The following is a 16,463-nucleotide window of genomic DNA, read 5'->3' as shown; positions in this document are numbered from 1 at the left end:
CCTATCTGCATGTAAAATGAAGTGGGGCTCACGGCAGAGCTGCACGAAAGCGCCCCGCTTTCAACTGGGGAGGTGAACTTGACTCTTGGCACAATGTGCGTTTAAGGAGACGAGCCAAAGTCTTTGACGCTGCTTCACTCCTTCCTTTCTGCTTCAACTGGGTGGCACAGCTGTAGAGACGGCTCTATCACCCCTGTGCTGCTCACACAACGTGTAGCTATTCATCTCCTCACACTGCTACTTGTGCCTTTTGAAGTCCACACTCAGCATTTTAATTCTGATGCCTTGTATCTTCACTCATCCTCGACTAAGATCCCCACGAACATGACAGCCATTTCTGAAGGTCTGCCATTCTTAACACTTTCTCAATAAACGTGGGGGATAAAGAAAGTGACGAGAAGGAATTCAGAGGGAAAAGAGCCTTCGAGCGAGGCTTGCCCCCAGTTGTCTACCACGTGCTAGTGACAGGCATCAGGAAGTAACAGCTGTAATATAAGAGGGAGGATTTTCTGAGTCTCCCCCTCTGGAATGACTCACCCTTTCCATGGAAACCATTTATCCATTGAAAACTAGAAGGCTGTTGGCCCCCCATGCACATGAAGAACATAATGAGAGGGAGGAATTCTTTGTCACGTTCGTGTTTTATAAGCCATGCTGAGTTGGACTTGGGAAGCTGGGGACCCTGCTCGTAAATGCAGTCACACGAAGCTGTGCGCTTTTATGTCATTTTGTATCATCCTCTTCCTGGTTACATTATGTGATCCTTTAAAGGCAGAATAATAAAGTAAGGCATTATTCAGCACTTGCATAAAATTTCGTAGTTTGGTAATTGCATGAAATTTTCATAATGATCCCTTTCTTTAAAAATAAGCAGCACTTGATTTTCATCTTCGGAAAATTCTGTGAAACTCAGTATGTTCTCGCTTTGTGAAATGTGTGCGCCTCACAGCATGCCTTAGGTTTTAGTATTGAGCTGTGTTTTCAAAATGATTGAATCGCTAACTCATGCTAATTCGATGACGTTTTAAAACATACTCAATTATATTTCTAGCATTTAGATGGGAAATATAACTTTAAACCTTGCCGTGATTAGGGTCTCACACCTCCATTGTCAATTTGACTGGATTCTGAAATCACCTAGGAAACACACCTCTGGACGTGTCTCCCAGGGTGTCTCCAGAGACGTTTCATGAAGGATGGAGAACTGTCCTGAAGTGGTTCCTCAGAACTAGGGATGCAGTGAGTTAAGAGACAGGAAAAGAACCCACACTTAGGAGACTTGCCTTTTTGTCCTCATTTTTAAATTAGTTATTTGAGAAGCTCATAAAATGCATTTTGGTCATATTCACCCACCCACCTCTTCCAACTCCTCTCTGATTTACCCTGCCTTCCCTAACCAACTTTGTATCCCCCTCTCCATATATATATGACCCATCAATTATAATTTATGCTGTTGTATACTTTTGACTGTGTGGTCAACCTACTATGAGCCACAACCTTAAAGTGCTGATTCTTTTACTCCCTGCAGCTAGCAATTGTCAAGAGCTTCATTGGAAGGGATGGGACTTCATGCCTGCCTCCCCTCTCCATAGTGGGACTTTGACTTGAGCAGATCTTGTTCATGCTGTCACAACTGCTGTGAGTTTAGGCACCAATGACATTGGAGTAACCAACCATTCTCTGACTGAACTTAAATCCCGCTCCACAAGTTGAAACCCATTGTGGACCCCATTATCTAGGGCCAAGAACCTGTGGTGAGATAGGTCATGAACCCAAGGAGAAAAGCTGCTACTAATTATTTTTTTTTTAACTAAAGCTTGTAGTCTGCTGGCTTTTACTCCACAGAGAGGCACAGCCATCTTACCAGGAGTCTACCTGTCTTTATTCTAAAGGTTGTCTGTGTTTTTCAGGACTGTGGAAGGTTGTTATTTTTCCTTTTGAGGTATTCCTTACTGAATAAAGGGAGTCATGCCACTCTAAAGGAGACACAGAAGTGTGAGACACAAAGACCCACTCAGGACTGTCTCCTCCTCTATTGTAGCATCATTTAAAGTAAAACATTCCGATTTCATCAGTGCCTCTAAGTTCTTCCCTGGGCCTGCTACTGTGTTCCTGGACAAGCGTGTGTGGTCATCAGACATCTTGGCACATGATATAAGTTAATTGCTTGCATTGAACATAAACTATATTTTATTTTGTGCAGGTTTATGCACGCAGTCACAGCTGCTGTGAGTGTGTGTGTGTGTGTGTGTGTGTGTGTGTGTGTGTGTGTGTGTGTGTGTGTATGTGTGTGTTGCTTTGTCATGGTTGGCTGCTGAGGAAGGGTAGTTAGTTCTCTTCAGGGATGTGTCTCCTGAAAAGCTACCCATGCTCCAATAGATGGTCCTGCATCCATACACCTAGAAGCAATGAAGTGGACTCAGTGGGCTAGAAAATGAGAGACAGAGACAGACCGAGAGATCATGAAGTTGGGAAAATGTGGTGGTGAGATAAAAGGATGATTTGGATGGGGAAGAATGGAGGTAGATTTGATCAGAACATATTATATGCATATATGAAATTGTCAATCAAAATCATGAAAAATAAATAGAATTTAAAATAGATTTGTTGGGGCTGGAGAGATAGTCAGCAGTTAAGAGCACTTGTCGCTCTCATGAAGACTTCTGCTTTGGGCATGGAACCAACCACCCTGCCTTCCGTGGTGCTAGGAATGGGACCCAGGGCTTTGTGCATGCTGGGCAAACACTCTACCAGCTGAGCTGCCAGGATAAGGTGAATTTTGATTCCTGGACAATTTATGTTAGCTGTAAAATAGTGTTCAACTATAAACAGGCTTTTATGCGGTAATTTTCTTCTGGAGTACAGTATGTTCTTATCCCTTAATATGTATTTACATTTAACATTCAAAATAAAATGGTCAAAAAAAAAAAAAGATTCCTGATTTGGTTCCCAGAACCCACAGAGTGGCTCTCAACCATCCACAGCTCCAGTTCTATGGGACCTAGTGCCCTTTTCTGACCTCCTTGATCACCAGGCACACACGCTGCACATAAGCACATATAGGTAAAACAGTCCAACACAAAAAATAAATTTGCAAAGAAATGAAGATGTATTTGTTGATGAAACCAAAGATTCTGCAAAGCCCTAAGATTTCTAGAGGCTTTTGGCTGCATTCAGATCTTCAGTTACACTTAGAGGCTCTTCTTTTCATATTTTAACTTAACAAAAGAAGATTTATTTATTTATTATGTATGCAGTGTTCTGCCAGAATGTATGCCTGCAGGCTGGAAGAGGGCACCAGATCTATACATGGTTGTGAGCCATCCCCATCATGTAGTTGCTGGGAATTGAACTCAGAACCTCTGAAAGAGCAGCCAGTGCTCTCAACCTCTGAGCCATCTCTCTAGCCCCGTATTTTAACTTTTCACTGGTGCATATTAACTGTGTAAAAAGTGGATTTCATGATGACATCTCCACGATGTACACAATGTACTTGGATCAATTTCACCACCCATCATCTTCTCCCCCCGCCTCATTTGTTCCCAAACGTTCTTCTTCTCCTTTAATGTCTCTTGCAAAGACATGTAAGTGAGGCCTGGAGGGATGCCTCAGAGGTTAAGTGCACTGGCTGTTCTTCCAGAGGACCAGGGTTTGATGCCCAACAGGTGACATGGTGACTCACAACCATCTGTAATTCCAGTCCCAGGGCATCCAACATCTTCTCCAGGTATTACACAAATGTGGTACGCATACATACTTGGAGGCAAAGCATCCATATACATAAAATATTTTTAAAGAAGTAATGTAGGTGAAAATGCGCATTATTTGTCTTTCTGAATCTATCTTACTTCACTTAATGTGATTATCTCTGGTTGAATTCATTTTCTTGTAAGTGACAAGATTTTCTTTTTCTTTATGGATGAATGCTATCCATGTGTAGAGAGGGGCAGTTACATGACATGCCACATGTGTGGAAGTCAGAGGACAACTTGTGGAAGTTAGTTCTCTTCTTCCACCTTGTGGGTTCCAGGGACCAGACTCGGGTCTTAAAGCTTGGCCACAAGTGCCTTTACCAGCAGAGCCGTCTTGATAGCCCTGTGTGTATCTTTATTCACTGCTCCATTTTTGGACTCTTAGGCTAGATGGTAACTGGCTGCTGTGAGTATTGCTGTGATGAGCATGGGTATGTGGGTATCTCTGTGGTGTACTCCCTTTGATTACCTTAGGTACATTCACAGGAATGATCTAACTGAATCAGATTGTACTTCTAGGAAATTCCAACTCATTTGCATAGTGGGTGGCCTAATTTGCATCCCCACAAACAGCCTTTATTTCTCTTTCAAATGTGTCAGAGAATTCATATATACAGTCTTGGTTAGCAGTGTTTTGTTTCAGGATTTGAAATACCTTAGTTTGTGTCCTGTTGGCCTTCAGGATTTCTGCTGAAAGGTCTGTTGTCACCTCTGTGGGGTTTTTTATGAGTGACCTGGAACTTCTTCTAGCAGCTTTGAGTATTCATTGCTGTGGTGGTTTGACAAGAATGGGCCCCAGAGACTCATATACTTCATCACTTGATCCCCATTTGGTGGAACTCTTTGGGAAGGCTTAGGAGGTGTGGTCTAGGAAAAGGTATGTCACTAGGGGTGGGCTTTGAGGTTTCACAAACCCATGCCATTCCCAGTTAGCCCTCTCTCTGCCTTGTGTTTGTGGGTAAGACGTAAACTCTCAGGCACTGCTCCAGGGCTCTGCCTGCCTGCCTGCTGCCAAGCTCCCTGCCACAATGGTTACACACTCACCCTCTGAAGCTGTGAGCCCCAGTACACCTTTTCTTCTATAAGTTGCCTTGGTCATGGTGTCTTATGATAGCAACAAAAAAGTGACTAAGACATTTGCTTTCTGCTATTGGTGTTCTAAACTCTGATAGGACATGGAGAGGTTATGTCTGCAAATGCCTGTTTGTGACTGTAAATTCTTTCTGTACCTGTGTGCTCATTTTCCCTGCTAGATTTGGAGATTTTTGCAAAAGTTTTATTGAGTACATTTCTATGCTTTAATTTTGTGCCTCAGTTCCATCTTCAACACCAAGATTTGTGAAGTTGGTCTCATGTATTATGGACCAGATTATATTTATTACATACCTTTCTTTCTTTATTGTTGCTTCGGTATAGTTACTCTCCAGCACTGTCCTCCAGCCCTGCTGTTCTTCCTCCTCCCGCTCTAGCATTTTGATGCTGCTTTACATTGAGGAGTGTGTCTGATTTACTGAGGTATTAACTTCCAGCATTTCCATTTGGACTTCTTTCCGAATCTCTCTCTCTCTCTCTCTCTCTCTCTCTCTCTCTCTCTCTCTCTCTCCCTCCCTCATTTCTATGTTTAGCTCTTTGTTGAGATTACCTCTTTCTAATCCTCTCTAGTCCTCCTAATCTTTTCTCAGCTTTATTTTTATTATTAGGCCTCTTTTTATTTTTGTTATTAATAACCCCCTGAGTTCTATTAGTGCTGCCCATATGTACATGGGTGTGACGCCATTCACTGGGAAACGAGCTACCACCAGCATGGCCATATCCCCAAAGGACAGTGACAATTTGTTTCCTTGGCAGCCATCAACCACCAAGAGCTCCTCAGCTAAGGGTGGGTCTGTGAGTCTTCACTATCCACTGGAAAATTTGGACTGGCCTTGATCTCATACAGCCTTTGTGAAGTTAGACACAGCTGCTGTGTGTGGATGCATCCAAACAGCCATGCCATGTCCAGAGGACAGCATTTCATAGCTTTCCTCCTCATCCACCAGCTCTTACATTGTTTCTGACCCATGTTTGGTGAAGTTCCCTGAATCCTGAGTGGTGGGCCATTGATGCAGATGCCCAACCATGGCTGAACACTCAGAGTTCCTCTTACTCAGCACTTTGACCAGTTTTGAATCTCTGCACTAAACATGGCCCACTGCAAGAAGCTTCTCTGACCAAAGTTGAGAGCAGCACAAATCCACAAGTATGAATACATAGAATGTCAATTGATAACATGTCTAGTTAGCAAAACAACGGGGAGATAGTCTCCCACCTAGGGCCTGTGAGTTCCCCAGTCAGAGGCTTTTGATCAGGCTTATAGTACCAGGAGTGAAATTACTTCCATGGAGTTCTCTCTCTCTCTCTCTCTCTCTCTCTCTCTCTCTCTCTCTCTCTCTGTGTGTGTGTGTGTGTGTGTGTGTGTGTGATAGTAGTAAGATTAGTGAGTGGACTCATCATTTCAATTTTTATTTCTCTTATGGAAACCCAAATGATGGGAAAACAGTCAATTTGGCACCTATTATTAGCTGATCTTTGACTTTAGGGCATGGATCCATGTCCTGGTCCTCATGCAATGGATAGAGTTTTTCAGGGTATCATGGATTCAAGAATGTAGACAAACAGAACCATAGTGTAGGTCAGATGCCTTAAAATGCCCACAGGCCATCAAGGAAGAGCCAACAGGGCTATGGCTCTTGAGCCTCTGTATATACTGAGCTCACCATGGATCATCACAATACAAAGTCATGGGCTCAGCTTCAACACTGTTTTTTGTTTGCACATGGAGTCCACAAAAGCCGAGGCAGGTCCTGGACCTGGCGAACTTACATTTGGATGAAAGAGGCAGTTGGCCAAGCGGTAGAACTTATACTAAATCACACTGAGAGGAACCTACTGCCTGCTACTCATGGTATAAAATAGTTCCTGTATGGGCTTCGGTATTTCTCTGCATTTTTGTTCTGTATGTTTATTGGAATGACTGTAGCACGTTATGGCACAGCTTAATGCATATGGATGCTGCCATCAACCATCCAGAAGGGCGTTTTATTCTAACAATGTGGAAAGAGCCTTGTTGGCATAAAGTGTGTTCTCCTTTTGATCCATCCTTTATTTTCATGATCCGTCCAGTATTCTTGCACCTTCGTGGTGACAAAGACCTTTCAGGGCCCCAGGGTCAGCAGTAGACGTTGTGGCACAGAGGGGCAGGGCGCAGGAGGACCCAGATGCCCTGTTGTTCAGCATCCCCGTTCACTCTTGCTGTTCCTTCCACTGTGTTTTCTTCAGCCAAAAGTGCTTTTTTATGAATGCCAAAGGGGGAAGAGAAAGGCAGAGAACAAAATAGTGTAATGTCACTGTCCACAGAATTGACCTGGTTACTCCTTACACAGCTAACACCTGCCAAAACACCTTTATTTCAGACAGTCTTAAAAACAGCAACTGAGCACACTAAATTTGTGCATGTGTTTTTGAAAGGGAGAAATAAGGTAAAAAATAAAGAATGATTAGAATCTTTATTTCAAAACCCAGTGCAAATGAAATGAAAAGTAATTTTCGTTTGATGAACTCTTCCCATGTGATTATTATTATGGAGGTTGAGACCCCTGGAACAAAGACCACTGACTCAATCCAATTTTAATTAAAAGATGTATCATTTGCTGCTAGCAAGATAACAGCCTTAAAGCCAAGTCTCAGGCATGTCAAGCAGAAGGGGTACTTTAAAGGTGAGGACTGTAAGAAGAGCTTCAAGATCTGTGCAAGCCAGCAGAGAGCTGACCTGTTCTGCAAAGTCAAGTGGTTGAGGGGACACAAAACAGTCCTTGGGTATCTGTGTAAGCAAGTTACAGAAGCTAGAACAAACGGTGGTTAGTCATACATATCCTGATCATCACAAAGCACATGGTTATGTCTGCACATTTATGGGAGGGGGTCACCAAGTCAGGGTTGCTTGCTGGGAATTCATCTTCCAGGAATTTGAGTATAGGACAAACAGCCATTAATTGGAATGGGGGGCGGGCTGGGGGGAAGGTAAGGGGGGCGGGAGGGGGGAGAACAAGGGAATCTGTGGCTGATATGTAGAACTGAATTGTATTGCAAAATAAAAATTTAAAAAAAAAAAACAAACAAAACAAAACAAAAAAAAAAGAACCAAGATGGAAGCCGGGCGGTGGTGGCGCATGCCTTTAATCCCAGCACTCGGGAGGCAGAGGCAGGTGGATCTCTGTGGCTTCGAGGCCAGCATGGTCTACAGAGCAAGATCCAGGAAAGGTGCAAAGCTACACAGAGAAACTCGGTTTTCGAAAAACAAACAAACAAAAAGAACCAAGATGGAGACCCAGCACAAAATTGAGTTTCTCTTATCATCACAATTATCACAATTATTAATGATGGGAAATCTCTAGTACAGTGTTCCTTGGCTGGTCAGAGTTTGTGAGTACTTGGAATAGCAACTACTTAAAATGCTGCTAAGCGTATGACTACATCAGAGAGTTGCCCCAGCCATGCTGAAGGATCTCACAGAACTGACACTGTGCTTCCTTTTGGTTATTTCTCTCTTTGTTTGTTGCACTGTTGTTGTTTTGTGTGTGTGTGAGAAAGTGCGCATATGCATGTGGGCATGTATGCGTGTGTGTGTGTGTGTGTGTGTGTGTGTGTGTGTGTGTGTGTGTGTGTGTGTAGGTGAGAGGGCAACTTCAGAAAACATTCCTCAGATGCCATCTACCTTTGTAATTGATACAGGGTTTCTTGTTGGCCTGGAAACCATCAAGCAGGCTGACCAGAAAATCCCAGAGATCCATATATTTCCACCTTCATGGATATATGGGATTAGAACAGTGCCCAGTTTTTAAATGTGGCTTCTGTGAACTGCACTGGGGTCCTTGTGCTTGCAAGGCGCACACTTATTAGCTGAGTTATCCTCCCAGGCCTCTTTGCTTGTCTTTATTATCATTCTAGGGAGATGAGTTTATACACTTTAAAGAAAAACACAACATAATACACTTTGAATATATAACCATGGAATAAGCACAGCCTTAGGTCATAAATCAAACCCACTGCCAATATGATGAGCCCCGACTCAGTACTGTGAACCTTCCTCAGCATCCTTTTCCCAGAATTCCTGCCCCAGCTTTCCTTTCCCAAGGTTCCTTCCTTAGCCTCTCTTCACCAGCATGCCATTCTCAGCAATGATGCCAAGGCTGCACCGTGGTAATGGCCTAAAGTCCAGTGTGGGGTTTTGAGGGGAAGCTAGCCTCTACAGCTCAGCATGGGAGCCTAAAGCTCCATCAACCCTGAAGAGGAAGGAGAAGAATAATCAAGATGTTTCCAGGGAGACAGAATGCAGTCATAAAAGGTCACAGGGGAGTGGATGTAGTGGAGAAGCTCTCCCCAGGCTTGTCAGTTGGCATAATGAAGCTCAACCTAGTAATTTAGGTTTGAGCCCTGAAACCTTATAGACAAGGTAAGTGGTAATCCATTAGTGTTAGGAACAGCCTTCCAACCATGTACCTGTGAATCAATCCACTCCTAATGGAGGAAAAGCAATGCTTTTCTGTGGTAAAATTTAGTTCAGTGACTATTAATTCGAGGAACAGTCATATGTGAAAGCCTGCAGGGAACACTGTAAGAAGGCTGAGCCTGGTGCACAAGCCTAGAATCCCTGCTCTCTGGAGGTAGGGCAGGAGGGCTAGGAGTTGAAGGTCATCTTTGGCTACAATACAGTGAGTTTATAACCAGCCTGGGCTACCCGAGACCCTGTTTCAGAAGATGAGACAGGGGCTGGGTGTAGCTTATCTGGTGGACTGACGGCTTTTCATAGACGAGGCCTTGGGCTCTATGCCCAGCATTACGTAGACTTGGCCTTGTACACAGCTGAAACTCAAGCTCTGGGGTGAAGGCAGCGAGGATTAAGAATTTCAGGATATGCCGTGTGGTGGTGGCGCACGCCTTTAATCCCAGCACTCGGGAGGCAGAGCCAGGTGGATCTCTGTGAGTTCGAGGCCAGCCTGGTCTACAGAGTGAGTTCCAGGAAAAGGCGCAAAGCTACACAGAGAAACCTTGTCGAAAAAAAAAAATTGAATTTCAGGATATCTTGGCTACATAGAGAGCTTGAGGCCAGTCTAGGCTGTGTGAGAGCCTGTCTCAATAAAACCAATCAATCAACAAACAGAAACCAACCAAACGAACCAAGACTGTAAGGGAAGTAGCAGGATCTACCATAGTTCTGATCCGCAGGAACGTGCGATTTAGCTTAGAAGTGATGGTAAGAACTTCTGTGACCATGGGTTTGTTTTTTCATATGTGTTTGCTTTGTGTGTTTGTGAAAAAAATTGATTTAGGATGCTGAAAGGTCGATTCGGTCTTCCTATTTCCCCTCCAGAGAGAATGCGGTTTGTAAGCTCTGGGCTGTTTATAGTGCAACAGGAGGAAGACAGGAGAAGGAAGGCATCACCTCCATATCCATCACCTCCCATGTGAGATGGGAGGGACCTGGGGCCAGGAAAGGAGCAGGACAGCGGATGTGGGCCTTGAGTAGAGAGGCCTTCAGGAGACATAATTGAAGAAAGCGCTGCCTGGAAGGGCACCTAATGGATCTAGAGCTCTGGGCGTGACTTCTCTGGCCTCCTCTGTAGATCAGAAGGAGAATAGGTAGCTCTCAAGAACACCCAAGAGTGAGTTAGTTTTACTCTGAAGGAGGGACCTGCTAAGCTGGCCTCACAGTGAGGTACAGAGATGTGCACAGCAAGCCTTCTTCACACCCTTGAGTGCAGTTTTTACAGTGTGTGGTGTGTGTGTGCGTGTGTATGTGCATGTACGTGTGTGTGTGTGTGTGTGTGTGTGTGTGTGTGTGTGTGTGTGCATGTGCCTGTGTGCGCATGTGCCTGTGTGTTTAGGTCAGAGGACAACTTACAGGGTCACTTTTTCCTTCTGGGGTTGCAAGGAGGGTCATCAGGATTGACACTAAGTGCCTTTACCTGCTCAACTATATCACCGGTCCCATTTACCACATCCATAAGCACAGGTTCCGTGGAGGTCAGGGCACAGTGTCTCTAGCCTCAGGGATATGTATATGACCTCTGACCAAGTGACCAGTGATACAGTGGAAGTTCATTCCTCAGGGGAGCCCAGAAAACCTTCTTCTTAAGAAAGGAATCCCAGGAGATCTCATTGTGAATCTTCCTGCTAGAAAAGGTGTGTTTTCTGGTGGTATGAACAGTGTGGAGTTTAGAGCTGGCTTCTGAATTTCAACACAAGCTTAGCTTAGAGCTGGAAATTGCTGCAGTAACAGCTACGCTGCTGAAGCCGACAGCGGCCCTCCTTCAGAGTGTGTCCAGTGTACATGGATCAGTTTCACCTCCCATCGCCTTCCCTTGGCTCCTTTTCCCTCTCTGCAGTCACAGCTAGCTTGCTGACACCAACAGCCCGCTCTCCTTCTAAATTAACTTGAAGGACTTCCTGATCTGCCTTGCAAATATCTCTGGCTTAATAAGGATTAAGCCATCACAGTGCAGGACCATCTGCCGGATCCTGCAACACTTAGCCCACTCTTGAACTTCAGGACTCTTTTTCCCACAACCTCTGACACAACAGTCCTCTGTAATTGGCCTGTTGATGAATGAACAGTGTAGCCAGATGGAGATGAAAAGATACTAGTTTTTGTTGTTGTTGTTGTTGTTTGTTTTTGCAGAGTTGTGACTCTAAATTTGGAAACATCCTTGTGGCTCTGCAGCCAGCCCTGTCAGTTAGGGACATACATCGCACTAGTGGCCCTCCCCAGGAAGTTTTACTCACCTCAGAATGCATCTACCTCTGTTCGCCTGGCCCAGATGTCCCTCTCTGTCCTGGAGCATCTGGTGGCCTCACTGGTGAAAGTGAGTGGCTATAGGTGTCTTAAAAAGGAAAGTGCTAGAAACAGTTTGGTGTCATGAGGATCTTACTTAGTGTTGTGAAGACCTCACCCTGTGCAGGATTCCTTCTGGAACCCTCAGCCCAGAATGCAATTCATGTGCATTTTTCTCAAGGTCTTTGACTCTGATATTTTGTAGTTTGGGGAAAAAAAAAAAAAAACCCTCAACAGGAAAAAGCTTACAAGAGGTGGGTGAATATACTTATGTTTCTTTCCTTTGGAAATAGGTTAGCACTTTTAGAAGAATTGCATCTTTTGACATCTGACTTGGAAGGACTATGTTTAAAGAAGTGAAATTAGAGCCCACACCTCAATTTTGATGGTAAAAGCTGACATATAGAGAAGTAGTTGCAGCTGCAGGCCACTTCCCGCAGAATGGGAACATCAGAAGGTCACGTCTGCAGCTCCCTGCTCTACCGGGAACACAAAGAAGAGATTCTTTTGAGCCTGGTTTTTGCACTGGGCAAAAAGACGACGGGGAAAATGAGTTAATGGTGTCAAGGAAGAAGCAGCAGAGAGGAGCGTGACGATGGTGCCAGCACAAGCTGTGGAAAAGAACGCAGTCAGGAGATGGAGCAGGGCTCACCGCACTGAAGGAAACGAGTCTGTGGAGAACAGTGTGTTAAAACAGAGAGAGAAGGACAGGTGTGGGAACACAGCACTGAAAACATACGCATGTGTTAGCCTCCTAACAAGGAGAATGGAGTTGGGCACCAGCAGGAGATGTTCAGGTTAGAAGTCAAGGGCATTCTTCATGGTAGAAGACCACAGCGATGGATTGAAAGGACACATGCTCTGAAGAAAAGCCAGATTCACACCAGTTTTCCCTCCACTCTCCTAGTTAATCTATGAATTCCAGATGCAGTTTCGCTTTTCAAGGGCTCCTGGGTTACGGCGTCTCTTTCCCAGAGGAGAGCCATTTAAAATCTCCAGCTTCTTGATAACTATATGAAAATGAGAGTGGGAGCAACAGCTGACATACTCTCACACGCGTGGTCACTGGGTTCACTATGGCTACCCAGTTAGCTCTGGTCAGCGTTCTTCGATGCTGACCCTACGACACCTGCACTCGCTTGGACAGCGCGTACAGACTCAGTTGTCCAAATCCCATCTCTTCTGCTCCATCCGCGTTCAGTGCTGCCTGACCTAAAATGCCAGCTGCGGGCTACAGAAGCCAGTGCGCATCTCCTGTGTTTCCCCATACATTCCTTTATTTCTGACCACACACATAGACCCGTCTATACCCTGTAGAGGATCTTTCTCTGACTGCTCTGGGCCCTTACCTTTGAGACTGAAAGTGAATTCATTTTCTCTTTCTGACTCCTCTTGTAAGATTAATGACGTCCCCTGGGATGAGGTCTTCATGAACTGCATCCTCACTGGAGGCCCAGTCTCTTTAGGGCCAACGTGTCACATCCATATACTTACCCCAGTGTCAAGAAAGATCATAGTTTCTTCACAAAATGCCAACTAGGAGCACAGAGTGTAGATATTTAGATGAACTGATACGCCTTAAAACAGATGTGGCTTTAATAATTTTATACTCAGTTGCGTAACTGATCATCAGTTTAACTAGCTAAAAAATAAATACAGTTGCAATCTAATGCCCATTTCAGAATATACACATAATTATTTATCTGTGCACATTACTGCATAGTTACCATTAAGCTTTCTCAAATGAAGCAATTTCTGAGAAAATTTATTTCTGGCAAAAATCCTCTCTATGTCTATGTCCTGAGAAGATTGTGAGATTGCTGTAAAATTCAGGATGCATCTGCAGAACCCTGAAGTTAAAGATTTCTTTGCAGTGTTTGACCAACGCCACCCTTCTGAGAAAAATCCCTGATTACTCTCTTTCAATGTAATGACATTTCTGTAATGCAGTTGAGGATCTGTCCAAACAAAACCTGGTCTAACCATTCAGCTAATCCATCATTTATTTACTTCAGTGTTTGTTCTGCCAACCCTGACAACCTGCATGTAGACTCTACACAGGGGTGGAGGTTGCAAGGACGAAGCAGTTGACCTTCTTCCTTCAACAGTATAGAATAATGGGGCAAGTTACATATTTTTTTAAAAAATTCCTTACCAGTATTTTAATTGCTAAGCAGAGAGGTGCTGATTGACAATTAAAAATAGAACACCTCCACTACGGAGACTCATCCCAGGCTTAAGACGATGCTCTTGATCAGAGTGGACTAATTTGGTCAGAGGGCTCTTGACTTATGTAGGTGTTAAGAACTCTCTTTTATTTCTGAGTCAAGAATGGGAAAAACAACGACATTGCAGCAACACTTTCTGTAATGAAATGGACTCATAGTCTAGGTGTCCAATTCCTGGCAGCCATTATTCATGTTTTCATGTGTTTACACTTTTGAGTTATTTGTTCATTTATTTAGTTAGGATTTTAAATGTATATGAGTGTTTCCTACAAGTGTACACGTGCACCATATATGTGCCTAGTGCTCTCAGAAGCCAGAAGAGAGTGTCAGGGATGTCCTTGTGACCTGGACACTGAGTAACAGCAGATGTTTCCCACATGAGAGGTGTAACGAAGACAGAGGTTCTGCCCGTGGGCCAGATGACCCAGAAGAGGTTCATGTGTTAGAGTCTCCCTTAGGAAGTAAGTGTCAATGTGGAAAACAAAACCAAGGTGAGGGTAGAAGATAGGCCACTCTCCCAGGATTGGCCACGGCCCTCATTAGCTTAAGTCATTATTGAGTTTGAAGCCTTAAATGGGACATCTCTGTTCATCTTCTCCCTCTTACAAGGTCCAAGCAATATTGTGGAAGAGAAGGCTGAAAGAATATAGGAGCCAGAGGGTGGAGGCTGGCACTATACAATGCTGTGTTCTGTACATAACATTCCAGTCTTGAATTCACAGCAGCTGTGGTGACGTGCACAAAACCAGGATAGTTATTTATTATAGCAAAAATAGAAGGATTCGTGAGTTTCTACCCATAGCTGAGGAGCTATTGGTAATTGATAGCTTCTGGGGCAGGGGAATTAATCTTTAAGGATGTGATCTTTTCAGGATGTGGCCCTTGCCAGATTGCTGAAGAATTAGTTGGACTCTAGAGCACGTGAAAGTGAGCAGGTCATGTGTTATAAGGCTCTGAGAAGATTGGGAGGGAGAAGTTGGGTGGTCAATATATCAAGGCACATTGTAAACATTTACAAATTTGTCAAAGAATAAATACAAATATTAAAAATAAAATATTTGCCCTTAATTTGCTTTTGCCAGAGAATTTTATCACAGTAACAGAAAGGAAACTAAGACACCCACTAACCTCTTCTCATAATATTCTGGAGCTTCTCTCACTTGTGTTTACAAAGTCTTCTTCCACATTCTTCACACAAACCAGTTCTACAGGCCTAATAACCACACGGTCAGGTAGAGTGACAGAAGCAACCCTGCTCCTGGTACCAATTATTCATGTTACTCTTGTATCTCGGCAATCAGAATGCCTAACAGAAACAACTGAAGGCAAGGAAGGTTTATTTTGCCTCATGATTACAGAAAGTCTCAGTGTATCACAGTAAGGAAGGCAGAAGCACATCCATTACCCCTTACATTGCAGTGGATCAGGAAGGAGAGAAAGTACCTGAATCATGGGCCAGGCTCTAGTCTTCAAAGTCTTCCTCTTACTTCCTCAAGCTGTGTCCCACTTCCTAAAGGTTGCACAGCCTTCCCAAACAGCACCAGGCAGAGAAGAAGAATTGATCATATAAGCCTGTGGAGGACAGTTCAGATCCAAACCAGAGCAGAGGGCAAGTAGCGGATCAGCTTACAGGTGACTCTGTAGCTGGAACTGCCCACTAGACCACTCTCTTGAACCACAGAGCCAAAGATGTGTCTAAACTTTATCTAAAGAATGGGATGCTCCATGGGTTAGTTTCCGCTCTGTTTTATGTTTCCAACATCTAAATTTGCCCTAAACAACTGAAGAGTTTGTAAATAAAATTCTCCAAGTGTCTTCTCCCCACAAAGTGCCCTGTTGACCTACTGCAGAGGTGTCCTCTACCTCCTGCAGAGACACATAGTGCTGTTCCAGAAGATGAGTAATACCACCTCCTGTGAGACTATGTAAACGGTTCGAACAAAAGAGGGTTGTCATTTGATCAGTAGATGTGATTCGGATAATTTGAATAGGACTCAATCAACTTCATTAGCTGTTAACTGCAAGGTTCTGTATTAACAAAATTTTTTTGACAAATATCTTATACATTTTATGATTCCTTGGGATATTCAGAGGAATAATGCTATAGCTTAAAAGATTTTAATGAGAATATTATTATCTTCAAAATATACGTTAGAAGCTTATATACATGTTAAGTTAAGGAGATAATGTACTATAGAATGACCAAGCTGATAATGGAAGCACCTTAGTTTAATAATACATGCCAACACATACCTTCCACCCTCCCTGTATCAGGACTGGCACCTGACAAATGGCTGCAATCCTGAAACAATTGTGTCAACTTCCTGTCTGATGTTTTGTTGACACTTAATTTTTTTGGCTTTATTTTGCTTTAAAGACCATTTGGCTAGCAACCATCATGATACATTCCCTTCCAAAGCTGGCTTTCAATGTCCCTAACATAAGCTTTATTCCAGTATGCAATTAAAGCGCTTTTAAATTCGATTTCCATCTTTTTCCTGCTGCGTTCATTAGTGTTTAATACGTCCTGACCTCCGCTTGCTCTTCCCATGTTTCCTGTGCTTTAACCTTTGGTATGTTTTAAGAATCAGAAATTTGCCTCTTGGTTTTTTA

General features: G+C 43.6%; 1 long non-coding RNA gene across 1 annotated transcript; it reads left to right on the top strand.

Moving 5' to 3' along the window:
• Positions 1-9,164: 9,164 nt before the first annotated feature.
• Positions 9,165-12,936, top strand: LOC131895938 (uncharacterized). The gene is made up of 2 exons (XR_009375326.1): positions 9,165-9,243; positions 11,916-12,936. It is a non-coding gene; the product is annotated as an uncharacterized LOC131895938 (long non-coding RNA).
• The last annotated feature ends 3,527 nt before the right edge of the window (positions 12,937-16,463 follow it).

This window comes from Peromyscus eremicus, chromosome 19 (genome assembly GCF_949786415.1).
Source record: "Peromyscus eremicus chromosome 19, PerEre_H2_v1, whole genome shotgun sequence".
NCBI lineage: Eukaryota > Metazoa > Chordata > Mammalia > Rodentia > Cricetidae > Peromyscus > Peromyscus eremicus.
Note: the sequence above shows the minus strand (reverse complement) of the source record. Positions and strands in the feature narration are given on the sequence as shown.